Raw genomic sequence first — 19,458 nt, 5'->3', positions numbered from 1 at the left:
TCTCCCCATGATCCTTTAGTCTTACAAAGTTAAACTTTTTAAAATTTTATCTTTTTCTTATTCTAATTTTTTTAACTTTTCCTCTTTCTTCTTTTAACATCTTTTAAGTAGTTTATCTTAACAATACCTTTCTAAAAAGAAAAAAATTTTAAACCTTAATTATTAAAGTCATTTTTTTATCCTTCATTGTATCTAACTTTATTTTTTGTATACATATAGGTTTTTTTCTTATAAAAAATTTTGAGATACAATTTCTTCCAATAGTCCAAAATTTGCCCTAAATCTAGCACAGGGCTTTGTTCTGGTCTCAAGCCTGAGCAAATTCTCTCCACTTTCTTTTTCCAACAAACTTATCTTATAAATTCCTTTTTTAGAATTTTTTTTTTTTTTTCATCTTTACAGTCATATTCCATCCCTTCATCGTGGTTACTCATTCTGGTATATATATATATATATATATATATATATAAGTTTTTCTTTCTTTAAACTTTGGGGAGGTAGTTTCTTCTAAGAGACCAAAATACACCCAAAATCAAGTGGGTGGCTCTGTTCTATTCACCAGTCTAATAAATAAATACATATATATATATATTTTTAATTCTTTTACCCCCTTTCTTCTCCCCCCAATTTGGGGTCTCTTCTGATTTGGTTAGTGTGCATTTTTCTGGGGTCTTTGCCATCCTTTTAGTATTTTATTCTCTCGTTCATATATTCTCATCTGGGTAAAATGACAAGGCGGAAAAACTCACAAAAAAAAAAAAAAAAAAGAACAAGAGGCAGTACCAAAGGCTAAGGACCTAATCAATATGGATGTTGGTAATATGTCCAATCTAGAGTTCAGAATGATGATTCTCAAGGTACTAGCTGGGCTCGAAAAAGGCATGGAAGAAAATTGAGAAACGCTGTCTAGAGGGAAAAAAAAACCTTTCTGGAGAAATAAAAAACTAAAATCTAACCAAGCTGAAATTTAAAAAGCTACTAATAAGATGCAATAAAAAATGGAGGCTCTTACTGCTAGGATAAATGAGGCAGAAGAGAGAATTAATGATATAGAAGACCAAATGATGGAGAATAAAGAAGCTGAGCAAAAGAGAGACAAACACTACTGGACCACAAGGGGAGAATTCAAGAGATAAGTGATACCATAAGATGAAACAATATTACAATAATTGGGATTCCAGAAAAAGAAGAAATAGTGAGGGGGGCAGAAGGTATATTGGAGCGAATTATTGTAGTAAATTTCCCTAATATGGCAAAGGGAACAAGCATCAAAATCCAGGAGGCAAAAAGAACCCCCCTCAAAATCAATAAAAATAGGTCTATACCCCATCAACTAAAAGAAAAAATTACAAGTCTTAGTGACAAAGAAAATCATGAGAGCAGCTCGGGACAAGAAGTCTGTAACATACAAGGGTAAAAATATTAGATAGGCAGCAGACTTATCCACAGAGACCTGGCAGGCCAGAAAGAGCTGGCATGATATATTCAGAGCACTAAACAAGAAAAACATGTAGCCAAGAATACTATATCCAGCTAGGTTATTGTTGAAAATAGAAGAAGAGATAAAAAGCTTCCAGGACAAACAAAAACTAAAGGAATTTGTAAACAGCCAACCAGCCCTACAGGAAATACTGAAAGAGGTCCTCTAAGCAAAGAGAGCCTAAAAGTAGTAGACCAGAAAGAAACAGAGACAATATACAGTAACAGTCACCTTACAGGCAATACAATGGCACTAAATTCATATCTTTCAATCATTACTGTGAATGTAAATGGGCTAAATGCCCCAATCAAAAGTCACAGAGTATCAGAATGGATAAAAAACAAAAATCCATTAATATGCTGTCTACAAGAAACTCATTTTAGACCCAAAGATACCTCCAGATTTAAAGTGAAGGGGTGGAAAACAATTTACCATGCTAATGGACATCAAAAGAAAGCTGGGGTGGCAATCCTTATATCAGATCAATTAGATTTTAAGCCAAAGACTACAATAAGAGATGAGGAAGGACACTACATCATACTTAAAAGGTCCATCCAACAAGAAGATCTAACAATTTTAAATATCTATGCCCCCAACATGGGAGTAGCCAACTATATAAGCCAATTAATAACAAAATCAATAAGCACATCAACAATAATACAATAATAGTAGGGGTCTTTAACACCCCCCCTTACTGAAATGGACAGATCATTGAAGCAAAAGATCAACAAGGAAATAAAAGCCTGAAATGACACACTGGACCAGATGGACATCACAGATCTATTCAGAACATTCCATCCCAAAGCAAGAGAATACACATTCTTCTCTAGTGTACATGGAACATTCTCCAGAATAGATCACATCCTGGGTCACAAATAAGGTCTCAACTGGTACCAAAATATTGGGATCTATCCCTGCATATTTTCAGACCACAATGCTCTGAAGCTAGAACTCAATCACAAGAGGAAAGTTGGAAAGAACTCAAATATATGGAGGCTGAAGAGCATCCTACTAAAAAATGAATGGGTCAACCAGGAAATTAAAGAAGAACTCAAAAAATTCATGGAAACAAATGATAATGAAAACACAACTGTTCAAAATCTGTGGGACATAGCAAAGGCATTCCTGAGAGGAAAGTCTATAGTGATACAAGCCTTTCTTAGGAAACAAGGTCTCAAATATGCAACCTAATCCTATACCTAAAGGAGCTGGAGAAAGAAAGCAAAGAAAGCCTAAACCCCACAGAGGAAGAGAAATAATAAAGAGCAGAGCAGAAATCAATGAAACAGAAACCAATAAAACAGTAGAACAAATCAACAAAACTAGGAGCTGGTTCTTTGAAAGAATTAATAAGATTGATAAGCCCCTGGCCAGACCTATCAAAAAGAAAAGAGAAAGGACCCAAATAAATAAAATCATGAATGAAAGAGGAGAGATCACAACCAACACCAAAGAAATATAAACAATTATAAGAACATATTTTAAAACCACATTGAGATATCACCTTACCCCAGTTAAAATGGCCAAAATTAGCAAGACAGGAAACAACATGTGTTGGAGAGGACGTGGAGAAAGGGGAACCCTCTTACACTGTTGGTGGGAATGCAAGTTGGTGAAGCCTCTTTGCAGAACAGAAATTAAAAATAGAACTTCCCTATGACCCTGCCATTGCACTACTGGGTATTTACCCCAAAAAAATACAGATGTAGTGAAAAGAAGGGCATCTCTGTATCCCCAATGTTTATAGCAGCAATGGCCACGGTCACCAAACTGTGGAAAGAACCAAGATGCCCTTCAACGGACGAATGGATAAGGAAGATGTGGTCCATATATACTATGGAGTATTATGCCTCCATCAGAAAGGACGAATACCCAACTTTTGCAGCAACATGGACGGGACTGGAAGAGATTATGCTGAGTGAAATAAGTCAAGCAGAGAGAGTCAATTATCATATGGTTTCACTTATTTGTGGAGCATAACAAATAGCATGGAGGACATGGGGAGATGGAGAGGAGAAGGGAGTTGGGGAAAATTGGAAGGGGAGGTGAACCATGAGAGACTACGGACTCTGAAAAACAATCTGAGGTTTTGAAGGGGGGGTGGGAGGTTGGGGTACCAGGTGGTGGGTATTATAGAGGGCACAGATTGCATGGAGCACTGGGTATGGTGCAAAAATAATGAATACTGTTATGCTGAAAATAAAAAAAAATAAATTTAAAAAAAAGAACAGATTATGAGAAACTATACACCAGCAAATTTGACAATCTGGAAGAAATGAATGCATTTCTAGAGACATATAAACTACCAAAACTGAACCAGGAAGAAATAGAAAAACCTGAACAGACCCATAACCAGTAAGGAGATTGAAGCAGTCATCAAAAATCTGCCAACAAACAACAGCTCAGGGCCAGAAGGTTTCCCAGGGGAATTCTACCAAACATTTAAAGAAGAATTAATACCTATTCTTCTGAAACTGTTCCCAAAAAAAGAAATGGAAGGAAAACTTCCAAACTCATTTTATGAGGCCAGCATTACCTTGATTCCAAAACCAGACAAAGACCCCATCAAAAAAGAGAATCACAGACTAATATCCTTGATGAACACAGATGCAAAAATTCTCACCAAAATACTAGCCAATAGGATCCAACAGTACATTAAAAGGATTATTCACCACGACCAAGTCGATTTATTCCAGGACTGCAAGGTTGGCTCAACATCTGCAAATCAATCAATGTGATACAATACATTAATAAAATAAAGAACAAGAACCATATGATACTCTCAATAGATGCTGAAAAGCATTTGACAAAGTACAGTATCCTTTCTTGATCAAAACTCTTCAAAGTATAGGTATAGAGGGTACATACATCAATATCATCAAAGCCATCTATGAAAAACCCACAATGAATATCATTCTCAATGGAGAAAAACTGAGAGTTTTCCACTAAGGTCAGGAACACAGCAGGGATGTCCACTATCACCACTGATATTCAACATAGTACTAGAAGTTCCAGCCTCAGCAGTCAGACAACAAAAAGAAATTAAAGCCATCCAAATCAGCAAAGAAGTAGTTAAACTATCACTCTTTGCAGATGATATGATACTTTAAGTGGAAAACCCAAAAGACTCCATTCCAAAACTGCTAGAACTTGTACAGGAATTCAGTAAAGTGTCAGGATATAAAATCAATGCACAGAAATCAGTTGCATTTCTATACACCAACAACGAGACAGAAGAAAGAGAAATTAAGGAGTCCATCCCATTTACAATTGCACCCAAAACAATAAGATACCTAGGAATAAACCTAACTAAAGAAGCAAAGAATCTGTACTCAGAAAACCATAAAGTGCTCATGAAAGAAATTGAGGAAGATATAAAGAAATGGAAAAATGTTCTATGCTCATGGATTGGAAGAACAAATGTCTATGCTACCTAAAGTAATCTACATGTTTAATGCAATCCCTATCAAAATACCATCAATTTTTTTCAAAGAAATGGACCAAATAATCCTAAAATTTATATGGAACTAGAAAAGACCTCGAATAACCAGAGGAATGTTGAAAAAAAAAAAGCCAAAGTTGGTGGCATCACAATTCCAGACTTCAAGCTCTATTACAAAGCTGTCATCCTCAAGACAGTATGGTACTGGCACAAAAACAAATACATAGATCAATGGAATAGAACAGAGAGCCCAGAAATAGACCCTCAACTCTTTGGTCAACTAATATTTGACAAAGCAGGAAAGAATGTCCAATGGAAAAAAGACAGTCTCTTCAACAAATGGTATTGGGAAAATTGGACAGCCACATGCAGAAAAATGAAACTGGACCATTTCCTTATTCCACACACAAAAATAGACTCCAGGGGCGCCTGGGTGGCTCAGTGGGTTAAGCCGCTGCCTTCGGCTCGGGTCATGATCTCAGGGTCCTGGGATCGAGTCCCACATCGGGCTCTTTGCTCGGCGGGAAGCCTGCTTCCTCCTCTCTCTCTCTCTCTCTGCCTGCCTTTCTGCCTACTTGTGATCTCTCTCTGTCAAATAAATAAATAAAATCTTTAAAAAAAAAAAAAAAAAACACAAAAATAGACTCCAAACAGATGAATGACCACAATGTGAAAAAGGAATCCATCAAAATCCCTGAGGAGAACACAGGCAGCAAGCCCATCGACCTCAGCCACAGTAACTTCTTCCTAGAAACATCGCCAAAGGCAAGGGAAGCAAGGGCAAAAATGAACTATTGGGACTTCATCAAGATCAAAAGCTTTTGCACAGCAAAGGAAACAATTAACAAAACCAAAAGACAACTGACAGAATGGGAGAAGATATATGCAAATGACATATTAGAGGGCTAGTATCCAAAATCTATAAAAAGGTTACCAAACTCAACACCCAAAGGACAAATACGAACAGAGGACACAAACAGACATTTCTTCAAAGAAGATATTCAGATGGCCAACAGACACATGAAAAAGTGCTCCACATCAGTCAGCATCAGGGAAATACAAATCAAAACCACAATGAGATACCACCTCACACCAGTCAGAATGGCTAAAATTAACAAGTCAGGAAATGACAGATGCTGGCGAGGATGTGGACAAAGGGGAGCCCTCCTCCACTGTTGGTGGGAATGCAAGCTGGTGCAGCCACTCTGAAAAACAGCATGGAGGTTCCTCAAAAAGTTGAAAATAGAGCTACCCTACAACCCGCAATCACACTATTGGGTATTTACCCTAAAGATACAAATGTTATGGTCCAAAGGGGCACATGCACCTGGATGTTTATAGCAGCAATGTCCACAATAGCCAAACTATGGAAAGAACCTAGATGTCCACCAACAGATGAATGGATAAAGAAGATGTGGTATATATATACAATAGAATATTATGCAGCCACCCAAAATGAAATCTTGCCACTTGCAATGACATGGATGGAACTAGAGGGTATTATGCTTAGTGAAATAAGTCAATCAGAGAAAGACAATTATCATATGATCTCCCTGATATGAGGAAGTTGAGAGGCAAAGTGGGGAGGTTGGGGGGTAGGGAAGGAAAAAAAGAAACATGAGGGGATCGGGAGGGAGACAAACCATAAGAGACTCTTAATCTCACAAAACAAACTGCGGGTTGCTGGGGGAATGGGGGTATGGAGAGGGTGGTTATGGACATTGGGGAGAATGTGTGCTATGATGAGTGTTGTGAAGTGTGTAAGTCTGACGATTCACAGACCTATACCCCTGGGGCAAATAATACATTATATGTTAATTTAAAAATTATTTTAAAGAATTATTAACAAAATAGTGGAGGCTAAGTACTGGCTGGTGGCACAATAGGGAGCCCTAAAGGCTACAGATATAAGGGGAGTTAACACCACCTGCAGGCTTCTCTCTCTCTACAGAGAGCAGCAATGTGTACTCACAAAAAAATGATGGCAAGAGTTCTGAGAAGGCATCCCTCATACGTGTTACAGGCTTAAGGGTGAGGAAGAGCAGCTGCTGAAGGATGGCCATGGAGCCCAGCCCAGATTCTTCTTCTCCATCTCCCCTATAAAAACACAAACACAAACAAACAAAAAAATCACTGGTGATATGGTGTTAAAAAAAAAAAAAAAAGGGAAATAACTTCATAATACCAAGAGACAAAACAATCAACAGAACCAAACCTACATATAAAACAGATGTTGGAGCTATCAACATTTAATAAGAAATAACTATGTGGGTTCCTGGTTGGCTCAATCCATGGAGTGTGCAACTCTTGATCTCAGGGTTGTGAGTTCAAGCTCCACACTGTATATAGAAATTACTTAAAAATAAAATCTTATAAAAAAAATTTTTAAGTAAAATAACCACAAAAATTTGTCAAAGGCTCCAATGGAAAAAGTAGCAACACTCATTGTCAGATGAGTAATTTCAACAGAGATGGTAACTAAGAAAAATCAATAAAGATGCTGGAAATAAAAAACACAGTGTTAGAGTTCCAGATTGTCACTGTCTAGTTCATCAGTAGACATAGCAGAACTAAGGGAAGAATTACTGAATTTGAAAATACCCAAATTGAAAGAGAGAAAAGAGTAAAAATTTAAATATATATATATATATATATATGAATGACAATATCAAACGATCTAACAGATGCACAATTAGAATTCCAGAAAGAAAAAAATGATAGGGAATTGGGTAGAATAAATATCTGAAGGGATAACGGCTAAGAATTTTCAAAAGTAATGGCATCTATCAAACTACAGATCAAACCACCAAGCAAGATAAATATCCAACTTCTGAAAACACAAAACAAAGAGAAAATCTTAAAAGCAGCCAAAGGGGGAAAAATTTATAAAGAGAAATACACATACAAATGATAATAGCCATCTTGTTAGAAACATGCAAGCTAGAAGACAGTAGAGTGACATTTTTTGAGGACTGGATGAGAGAGTGACATCAAGATGGAGGAGGAGGTGACTCCAGCCTCCATTTTCCCCCTCCACACACACACACACACACACACACACACACACAAAAGCAATTAGATACTTATCCATAAACAAAAAATAGCTCTGGGAGAGTTCAGAAGTCCACCTAAGAAGCTTCACCAACAGAGGTGTCTCTGTGGTGCAGTTGGTTAACCATCCAACTCTTAATTTTGGCTCAGGTCATGATCATAGGGTTGTGGGATCAAAACCTGCATCAGACTCCCTGCCTGAGATTCTGCCTGAGATTCTCTCTCCTTCTCCGTCTGCCTTGCCCCAATAAACAATTAAATCTTTTAAAAAGAAGAAGAAGACAACAACGACAAAGAAGAAGAAGCTTCAGCAACACAATAGAGCAAAAAACCTGAAAATAACCATACATAAAAGGTAGAAAGAAGTTTCATTTTGCCTGCATCATTCCATCCCCCGGGCTGGCACTGTTCTGTGCCAAGAGGGAACTCCCCCAGCCCAAGAGAATTCCCCATGCTGGTAAAAGGAAAGCAGGGTGAGCAACAAGTTTCCCCAGCCTTTCAGAGCACTGCACAAAGAACCCACTTCAGTTTTACCCTCCCCAGAAACCAGCAAAGCTGAGACCTTTAGAAATGGCTAGGAACAACGAACAAGGGCAGGGGCTCCCAATATCACTCACAGTGTGATCAACTGTGGTTCCTAGTGGCCTGCTCTGCAGAGGACCACAAAAATCTTCAGGAATAAGGACCCCAACAGCCCTTGCAGATGCTACAGACCCCAACCCTGGCTTTCTTCGCTGAGAATTTCATTACAGACCTCAGCAGACTGCTTCACAGAGGTCCCCACCAGCTATTTTTATTGCTGAGGAAGCCAAAAGCTAGCACAGCCCCTGCAGACAGATGTCCTGCAGATTTTGCCATGATATTTTCACCCTGCAGGTTTTTAGGCTCACAGGTATCAGCTACCTGAGTCCCTCCATGCTCCCTTCGCACCAAAACCCAGGTCCACACTGCCAGCATCAGCTTCAACAGCTATGTGCATGCAAGATGCCAGCGCAGGGCCCCACAGCTGCTCCCCATCTGCATGTAGATAGTTAAGGCCCCCAGAATGGCTTGTAGACTCAGAGATGGCCCTGACTCCAGTCATTGCCTACACTGCCACGGGAGGCCTGACATAGGAGCACCTAAATAGGTAAAGTAAATATTAACAGAGATAAAGGGAGAGTTAGACAGCAATACAATAGCAGCAAAGGACGTCAATGCTCTATTTTCATCAATGGATAGATTATCCACACAGAAAATCAGTAACAAAACACTGGCCTTAAAAAAACACATTAAATCACATGGACTTGATATATTATACAGATCATTGCATCCACAAGCAACAAAAGACATGTTCTTTTCAAGCACACATGGAACATTTCGCAGGACAGATCATGTAAGGACACAAAACAAGTCAATAAATTTAAAGACTGAAAAAAGATCAAGCACCTTTTCCAATCCAGTGGTATGAAACTGGAAATTAATTGTAAAAGGAAAACAGGAAAATTCTAAAATTGTGGAGATTAAACAACATGCTACTAGAAAACCAATGGGTCAAAGAAGAAATCAAAAGGGAAATCAAAATACACCTTCAGACCAAGGGAAATGGAAATACAACATACCAAAATATGTGGAATACAGCTAAAGCAGTTCTTAGTTCACAGCAATAAATGCCTATCTCAAGTAACAAGAAAAATCTCAAATAAACCACTTACTCTTGAGCCTCAAGGAATGAGAAAATGAATAAACAAAGCCCAAAATTAAAAGAAGGAAAGAAAAAATGAAGATCAAAGTGGAAATAAATGAAGTAGACTAAAAGGATAACAGAAAAGATTAATGAAACTAAGAGTTATTTTTCTTAAAAAATAAACTAATACGACAAAACTTTAGCTACACTAAGAAAAAAAAGCAAAGGGACTCAAATAAAATCAGAAATGAAAGAGGAGACATCACAACTGATACCACAGAAATAAAGGATCCTAAGAGACTTTATGAATACATACCAACAAATTAGACAGCCTAGAAAAAAATGGGATAAATCCCAGAAACATACAACCTACCAAGAACTAATCATGAAAAGAGAACATCTGAACAGATTACTAGTAAGAAGGCTGAATCAGTAATAAATACCACCAAAAAAACAAAAGTCCAGGATCAGACAGTAATTCACTGGTAATTCTACAAAATACTTAAAGGAGAATTAATACCAACTCTTGTCAAACTCCAAAAAAAAAACAGAAGAGGAAGGAACACTTCCAGACTCATTTTACAAGGCCAGCATTATTGTTACTATTGTCACTATTGATACCAGAAGCAGACAAGGATGACACAAGAAAACTACAGGCCAATATCTGTCATGAACATAGATGCAAAAATCCCCAATAAAATATGAGCATACCAAATTCTACAATACATGAAAAAAATCACACACTATGCAAATGGGATTTATTCCAGAGCTGCAAGGATGGTTCTACATCTACAAGCCAATTAACATTTTATACTACATTGACAAAATGAGGGTAAAAATCATATGATCATCTCAATACATGTAGAAAAAAACATCTGACAAATTTCAACACTTACTTATAATATAAAACTCTCAACAAGTTGGGTATAGAGAGAACATACCTCAAGATAACAGCCATAAATGACAGTCCGACAGCTAATATCATATTCAGTGGTGAAAAACTATAATCTTTTCTCTAAGATCAAGAATAAGACAAGGTTGCCCACTCTCACCACTTTTGTTCAAAACAGTATCAAAAATCCTAGCCAGAGCACTTCGCAAGAGAAAGAAATAAAAGTCACCCATGGGGCACCTAGGTGACTCAGTCAGTTAAGCAACTGCCTTCAGCTCAGGTCATGAACCCAGGTTCCTGGGATCTGGCAGTGTTGGGCTCTCTGCTCAGTGGAGAGTCTGTTTCTCCCTCTCCCTCTCCCTCTGCCCTTCTTCCCACTCATGCTCTCTCTCTCTAGTAAATGGTGTTTTTTTTTTAATTCATCCAAATTGGAAAGAAAGAAGTAAAACTGTCACTATTTGCGATTGACATATTATAAACCGAAAATATTAGGACTACCAAAGAACTGTGAGAGCTAGTAAAAAAATTTCAATAAAGTTGTAGGATTCCAAATCAATATACAAAAATCTATTATGTTCCTATACACTAATAACAAACTAACACAAGAAAAATTAAGAAAACAATCCCATTTTCAACTGTGTCAAAAAATAAAATAAAATACCTAGGAATAAATTTAACCAAAGCGGTAAAAGACCTATACATTGAAAACTATAAGACAATAATGAAAGAATTAAAGAAGACACAAATAAATGGAAAGATATTCCATGTTCATGGATATGGAGAAAATAATTGCAAATAATATATTAGATAAGGGGTTAATATCCAAAGTACATAAAGAACTCAAACAACTTGAGAGCAAAATAACAACAACCTAATTAAAAAATGGGCAGAGGATCTGAATAGACATTTTTCCAAAGACATAGAGATGGCAAATAGCTACATGAAAAGACACTTAACATTATTTATCATTGGGGAAATACAAGCCAAAACCACAATGAGATATTACCTCACACTTGTTAGAATGGATATTACCAAAAAAATAAGAAATAAATGTTGGTGAGGATGTGGAAAAGGAATGCGCATGCACTGTTGGTGGGAATGTAAATTGGTGCAGCCTCTATGTTTTACTCCACTGGACCAGTGTGGAAGTTCCTCAAAACTATCATATGATCCAGCAATTCCACTTGAGTTTTTAATTTGAAAGAAACAAAAACGCTACCTCAAAAAGATGTCTTCACTCCCATGTTCATTGCAGCATTATTCACAATACCCAAAACATGGAAATAGCCTAAGTGTCCAATGATGGGTGAATGAATAAAGATGATGAAATATTATTCAGCCATTTTAAAAAAGGGACATCCTGCCATTTGCAACAACATGATAGACCTTAAGGGCTTTATGCTAAGTGAAATAAGTCAGATGGAAAAAGATAAATACCATATGATCTCATTTATATGCATAATATTTTTAAAAATTTAAACAAGCTCATGAATACAGAGAACAGATTGGTGTTTGCCAGTGGCAGGGGTTTTTGTTTTGTTTTGTTTTTTAAGATTTTTTATTTCTGTATTTCAGAGAAAGAGACAGAAATAGAAAGAGCAGGAGCACATAGGAGAGGGAGCAAAATGAGGGGGTCCATCCCAGGACCCTGGGATCATGACCTGAGCCGAAGGCAGATACTTAACTAACTGATCCATCCAGGCACCCCAGAGGCAGGAGTTTCATCCAAAATATAAATACATACACACACACACACACACACAAAAACATATATGATACATATATAATATATATTTAATAATACTGTGTTAGAGTCAAAATTACAAAGAAAGCAGACCTTTCTTATAAGAAAAATATTATAACTGTACAGTGATAAATGTTAAACTTGTGATGATCATTTCACTATATATATATATATATATATATATATATAGAACCATTATGTTATATATCTGAAACTAATATAATATTACATGTCAATTATATCTTAATTTTTAGAAATAAATCAAGGAGTTAGAAAAAAACAGTTAGTAAACCAAAATAGCTCATTCTCTGAAAACTAATCAACAAAACAGAAATTGTTAACTTGATTTCTAAAAGAAAGCACAAGCACACAAAAGAAATAAGGTCAAAATGGGATTTTTTTTAAATCATGAGACTACTTTGTACAACTATATGAATGAAATAAAAACATTTTAAATAATATATAGATGAAATAAACAACATTCTAAACAAGTGAATTATGTAAAAAGAAAAACAGAAACAGAAAGTCATAAAAGAGCTCCTCTGACAAAAAGACAGTAGACTCAGTCAGTTTCACAAAGAAATCCACTAAACTTGTAAAGATCAGATTATGTAAACACTGCTTAAGCCATTTCAGAGCACTGAAACAACATCCAAATTATTTTTATAATGCAAATTTAACATCAATTCTAAAACCAAATACTGCATAATAAAATAACTATAAGCCAATCTCATTTATTAATATTAATGCAAAAATTATAAATAAAATATTAGCAAACACAATCCAAAAACCCATCATGATCAAGTAGTGTTTATTCCAGAAATTTAAGAGGGGTTTAGTATTTGGAAATCCATTAATTAATCACTTTAATAGAACTACTTTTCTAAGTGCTGGAACAAACAATCCTAAAATTTGTAGGGAACCAGAAAAGAATTGGAATCGCCAAGGAAATGTTGAAAAAGAAAAACAAAGCTGGGGACATCACATTCCCTGATTTCAAGCTATATTACAGAGCTGTGATCACCAAGACAGCACAGTACTGGTACAAAAACAGATCAAGGGAACAGAATAGAGAGCCGAGCTAAATATCTTCAACTCTATGGTCAAATAATCTTTGACAAAGTGGGGCACCTGGGTGGCTCAGTGGTTAAGCCTCTGCCTTCGGCTCAGGTCATGATCTCGGGGTCCTGGGATCGAGCCCCACATCGGGGGGGGGGCACACACAAAACATACATGATACATATATAATATATATTTAATAATACTGTGTTAGAGTCAAAATTACAAAGAAAGCAGGAGCCTGCTTCCCCCCCTCTCTCTCTACCTGCCTCTCTGACTACTTGTGATCTCTGTAAAATAAATAAATAAAATCTTTTAAAAAAAAAAATCTTTGACAAAGCCAGAAAAAATATCCAATGGAAAAAAGACAGTCTCTTCAATAAATGGTGCTGGGAAAATTGGATAGCCACATGCAGAAGAATGAAAAAACTCAACCATTCTCTTACACCATACACAAGATAAATACACAAAAATAAACTCTAAATGGATGAAAGACCTCAATGTGAGACAGGAATCCATCAAAATCTTTAAGGGGAGCATAGGCAGAAACCTCTCTGACATTGGCCACAGCAACATCTTTCAAGACATGTCTCCAAAGGCAACAAAGCAAAACTGAACTTTTGGGACTTCAAGATAAAATCTTCTGCACAGCAAACGGAAGAGTCAACAAAACAAAGAGGCAACCCACAGAATGGGAGAAGATATTTGCAAATGACACTACAGATAAAGGGCTATTACCCAAAATCTATAAAGAATTTCTCAAACTCTGGGGCGCCTGGGTGGCTCAGTGGGTTAAGCCGCTGCCTTCGGCTCAGGTCATGATCTCAGGGTCCTGGGATCGAGTCCCGCATCGGGCTCTCTGCTCAGCAGGGAGCCTGCTTCCTCCTCTCTCTCTCTGCCTGCCTCTCTGCCTACTTGTGATCTCTCTCTGTCAAATAAATAAATAAAATCTTAAAAAAAAAAAAGAGAGAATTTCTCAAACTCAACACCCAAAAAACAATCAAGTCCAAAAATGGGCAGAAGACATGCACAGACACTTCTCCAAAGACATACAAATGGCTAATGGATACATGAAAAAAGGTTCAACATTGGGCGCCTGGGTGGCTCAGTGGGTTAAGCCGCTGCCTTCGGCTCAGGTCATGATCTCGGGGTCCTGGGATCGAGTCCCGCATCGGGCTCTCTGCTCAGCGGGGAGCCTGCTTCCCTCTCTCTCTCTGCCTGCCTGCCTCTCCATCTACTTGTGATTTCTCTCTGTCAAATAAATAAATAAAATAAAATCTTTAAAAAAAAAAAAAAAGGTTCAACATCATTAGTCATCAGGGAAATTCAAATCAAAACCACACTGAGATATCACCTTACACCAGTTAGAATGGTAATAATTGACAAGGCAAGAAACAACAAATGTTGGAGAGATTGTGGAAAAGGGGAACCCTCTTACACTGTAAGCAGGAATGCAAGCTTGTGCAGCCACTTTGGAAAACAATGTGGAGATTCCTCAAAAAATTAAAAACAGAGCTACCCTATGACCCAGTAATTGCACTACTGGGTATTTACCCCAAAGATACTGATGTAGCGAAAAGAAGAGCTACATGTACCCCAATGTTCATAGCAACAGTGTTCACAATAGCCAAACTGTGGAAGGAGACTAGATGCCCTTCAACAGGTGAAGGGATAAAGATGGGGTCCATATACACAATGGAATATTACTCAGCCATCAGAAAGGATGAATACCCACCATTTGCCATGACATGGGTGGAACCAGAGAATATTCTGAGGGAAATAAGTCAAGCAGAGAAAGTAAATTATCATATGGTTTCACTTATATGTGGAACATAAGGAATAGCATGGAGGACATTAGCAAAAGGAAGGGAAAACTGAAGGGGTCAGGGGAATCAGAGGGGAAGACAAACCATGAGAGACTGTGGACTCTGGGAAACAAACTGAGGGTTTCAGAGAGGAGGGGTGGGGGCTGGGTGAGCCCAGTGATGGGTAGTAAGGAGGACATGTATTGCGCGGAGCACTTGCATGGGTGTTATATGCAAACAATGAATCATAGAACACTATTGCAAAAACTACTGATGATGCACTATATGATGGCTAACACAATAAAATAAAATTTTAAAAAAAGAACTAAAGAGGAAAATATACTTATCTCCACAGATTTTAGCAATGGAAAAACTGAACATTTATATTTTTTAAAAGCCTCAGGGGCACCTGGGTGGCTCAGTGGATTAAAGCCTCTGCCTTCGGCTCAGGTCACCGTCCCAGGGTCCTGGGATCGAGTCCCACATCGGGCTCTCTGTTCTGCAGGGAGCCTGCTTCCTCCTCTCTCTCTCTGCCTGCCTCTCTGCCTACTTGTAATCTCTCTGTCACATAAATAAATAAAATCTTAAAAATAAATAAATAAAAAATAAAAGCCTCAAAAATAGGAATAACTCATGAATGTAAATAATATTAAAATAAACTTTAATTTTTAAAAAATAAATACATTTTTAAAAATTAGTAGCTGATACAATGGGAATAGACTAGGATAGCAGTTCTCAAATTATGGTCTGTGTATCCAAAACAAGACATTATGTATTTCCGCTTTATACTATGATGAGCCAAAAGCAGTGTTGGAAAAAACTGCTGGTGCCTTAGCACAAATCAAGGTAGTGGCAATAAACTCCTCTAAGTTGTCATTGCATTCTTCAATGCACATATTCGTGGCAGTAGAAAAAAAGTGATTTTTTAACTTAAGATATCCTGAAGTAGTAAAAATAATCCAACTTAGTAAGTTTTGACCCTTGAGCAAATGACTTAAATATTCTAGGTGAAGAAATGGGAAATACATATAAAGCATTTCCACTGCATACCAACGTAGAATGGCTGTCCCCAGGAAAAGCATTTTTGCAACCGAGTTGCAAACTGAAATTGTGTATTTTTCTTTTCTTTTTTTTTTTTAAAGATTTTATTTATTTATTTGAAAGACAGAGATCACAAGTAGGCAGAGGCAGGTAGAGAGACAGGGGGAAGCAGGCTTCCTGCTGAGCAGAGAGCCCAAGCAGGGCTCGATCCCAGGACCCTGGGATCATGACCTGAGCTGAGGGCAGAGGCTTTAACACACTGAGCCACCCAGGTGCCCTGAAATTGTGTATTTTTCATGGAACATAGTATTTACTTGGAAGAATAACTGGGAGACAAACTATAGCTATTATATAGTTGGTAATTATAGTTTGTATTCATTCAACAAATATTTCCTTAATAATTATTCGACAGATATTTCCTTAATAATTAATAAGGTGATCTCTCACTTCAAGGAAAACTGACAATGTTGTCGCTTAGAGAGAATTCAAGCATTCAAACAAAAATTAAAATTTTAGAAAATTTTTGTCCACCACCCTGAGTTCGACAGCTTCTCAATACTTAGATTTTTTTCTGATAAGATCAGCAGTGAGTTATTTCGCTCAGCATAATACCCTCTAGTTCCATCCACATCGTCACAAATGGCAAGATTTCATTTCTTTTGATGGCTGCATAGTATTCCATTGTGTGTGTATATATATATATACCAACCACATCTTCTTTAACCATTAATCTATCGATGGACATCTAGGTTCTTTCCATAGTTGGGTATTGTGGGCATTGCTGCTATAAACATTCGGGTGCATGTGCCCTTTCGGGTCTCTACATTTTTATCTTTAGGGTAAATACCAGTAGTGCGATTGCTATGATCTCCGATATGAGGAAGTTGAGAGGCAAAGTGGGGAATTTGGCGGCGGGGGTGGGGGGGTAAGAAAGGAATAAATGAAACAAGATGGGATAAGAGACTCTTAATCTCACAAAACATACTGAGGATTGCCGGGGGGAGCAGGGTAGGGAGAGGGTGGTTGAGTTATGGACATTGGGAAAGGTATATGCTATGGTGAATGCTGTGAAGTGTGTAAACCTGGCAATTTACAGACCTGTACCCCTGGGGCTAATGATACATTATATGTTAATTAAAAATTTTTTTTTAATTTTAAATAAGCAGAAATAAACAATCCAAAAAAAAAAAAAAAGATCGGCAGTGAGTTTAAAAAGTGATTTTTTTGGGGGTACCATATAAATCAAATTATGTCAAAAACATTTGCAAGATCTGCATAACTCAATGAACGCATTTTCCAAATGACGAATTTGTGGGGTTACAAAACCACATGTAAGCAATCCCTTCAAAGTACAAGACAGACCAATGGACTTTAACAGAGTACAAAAAGTCTCATTAATATAGTTTAAGATTCTTCTTTGCAATCAACTTTATCACCTGTCAAGTTTTGGAAGAGCATCAAAGAACATCCATAATTATCTGAAAAGGTTATTAAAATACACCTTCCTTTTCCAACTACCTATTGAAGTCCAGATTTTCTTAAGTACTTCAACTAAAACAATGTAGTGCAAACAGACTGAATGTAAAATGAATATGAGAATCTGTCTTCTACTATAAGACAAAAAAGATCTGCAAAAATGTAAACACTACCCTGCTTCTAACTTTTGTTTTGAAAGTATTTTTTGTAAAATATGTTTATGTTAACACAGTACTTTTACCACTGTTATTTCTCAATTAATGAAACTTAAAATTTTTATGAGGTTTAGCTTCTAACATGGAACATCCCAAAAGATAAAATTCCAATGGACAAAAGCTCTTTGGATTCTTCAGTAATTTTTAAGAGAGTAAAAGAGTCTTGAGATCCACTGCACTGTAGACATTCCCATTAAGGTCAGGATGAAATCAGGTCTGGGCAGAAATATAGATGACACGGGCATATGTTGTGCCAGAAAGCAGAGAAGCTTTCAAAGGCTGTTTAAATTATGTAAAAAATGACATAGGTATTAACCTGAAGGAGCCCATCGCTCACCCACCCAAGTCAAAATAGGATAATTTGAGCATCAAATGAGAACAGTACTTGTAACTGGTTAAAATACATCAAATACACAACCATCCAAGAAATCCTCAGGATAGTTTAAAAACCACCAAATAAAATTTCATTAGTCACCTTTGAGGGTTGCTAAAACATCATCTTATTTTTCTGAAAACTGATAAAGTGTTCTACAAAATGAAGCACTTTTTCCATGTTTTTTCCTGAATAAACTATTTTTAAAAAACAAATTATGATGACTTCAAGTACATATTATAAAGTCCAGTTAATAACTGAAGAAATGTTGTTAATCAATAACTTGCAAACTCTAATAGAGCTAAGTATCACTACCTATTAAATATAAAATGATGAAGTGAAAGATCAACAGAGGGCGCCTGGGTGGCTCAGTGGGTTAAGCCGCTGCCTTTGGCTCAGGTCATGATCTCAGGGTCCTGGGATCCAGTCCTGCATCGGACTCTCTGCTCAGCAGGGAGACTGCCTGCCTCTCTCTCTCTCTCTCTCTCTCTCTCTGCCTGCCTCTCTGTCTACTTGTGATCTCTCGCAAATAAAAAAAATCTTTAAAAAAAAGAAAAAGAAAAAGAAAGATCAACAGAAAAATGCAGTGTATAAATAAGTTTGACATTTGAATCCAACTGACCTTAATGTCACTGAGATGGGGCAACTAGCCATTTTGTGCTTCCTGATCTGACGAAAAGTACACAGTGCCATTTACAAAGTTTTCCTGCCAAAGGTAATCAATCCTCTACCTCTAACTACCAATTTATAAGAAATATGTGGCATAGAGATACAAATCAAAACATAATCAAATTCAGCATGAGGGAAAGCACAGGCCAGTTAACATGGCATAGAAAAGAAAATGTTGGGGCTACAGAACAGGGTGAGGGACTTTTATATAGAGAGACTTCAGAGGCACATTAAGCAAATACAATGTGCCAGCCTTATTTGGATCTTTATTTAAACCAACCACAAAAAGGCACTTTTGAGACAATCTGGAAAATTTGAACATGGACTAAGTATTGGGTGATATTAATTTTGTCACATGCAATAAAGTCCTTATCTGTTTAAGATTCCATGAATTTGTTTTCAAATACTCCAAAAAAAAAAAAAAAAAGGTAGGAGGATAAAGCAAGTTAAGCAAAATGTTGGTGGTTATGGAACCTGGCCAAGGATTGTTAATATGATTTTAATTTTGTGTATGTTTGTAAATTTTATATAATAAAAAAAGAGTA

At 37.0% G+C, this 19,458-nt stretch overlaps 1 protein-coding gene across 1 annotated transcript in view; it reads right to left on the bottom strand.

The window, feature by feature from the left end:
- Positions 1–19,458, bottom strand: part of HYDIN (HYDIN axonemal central pair apparatus protein) — a 386,960-nt gene that overhangs the window by 357,276 nt on the left and 10,226 nt on the right. The window contains exon 2 of the mRNA XM_045076288.1: positions 6,895–7,019. The gene's annotated coding sequence lies outside the window, so the exon portion shown is untranslated. The remainder of the gene's footprint in view (positions 1–6,894; positions 7,020–19,458) is intronic.

Source organism: Mustela putorius, unplaced genomic scaffold, assembly GCF_011764305.1.
Source record: "Mustela putorius furo isolate JIRA1106 unplaced genomic scaffold, ASM1176430v1.1 tig00000174_pilon_pilon_pilon, whole genome shotgun sequence".
In the NCBI taxonomy this organism is placed as follows: domain Eukaryota; kingdom Metazoa; phylum Chordata; class Mammalia; order Carnivora; family Mustelidae; genus Mustela; species Mustela putorius.
The sequence above is the reverse complement of the archived record's forward strand: the minus strand, read 5'-3'. Positions and strand labels throughout refer to the sequence as shown.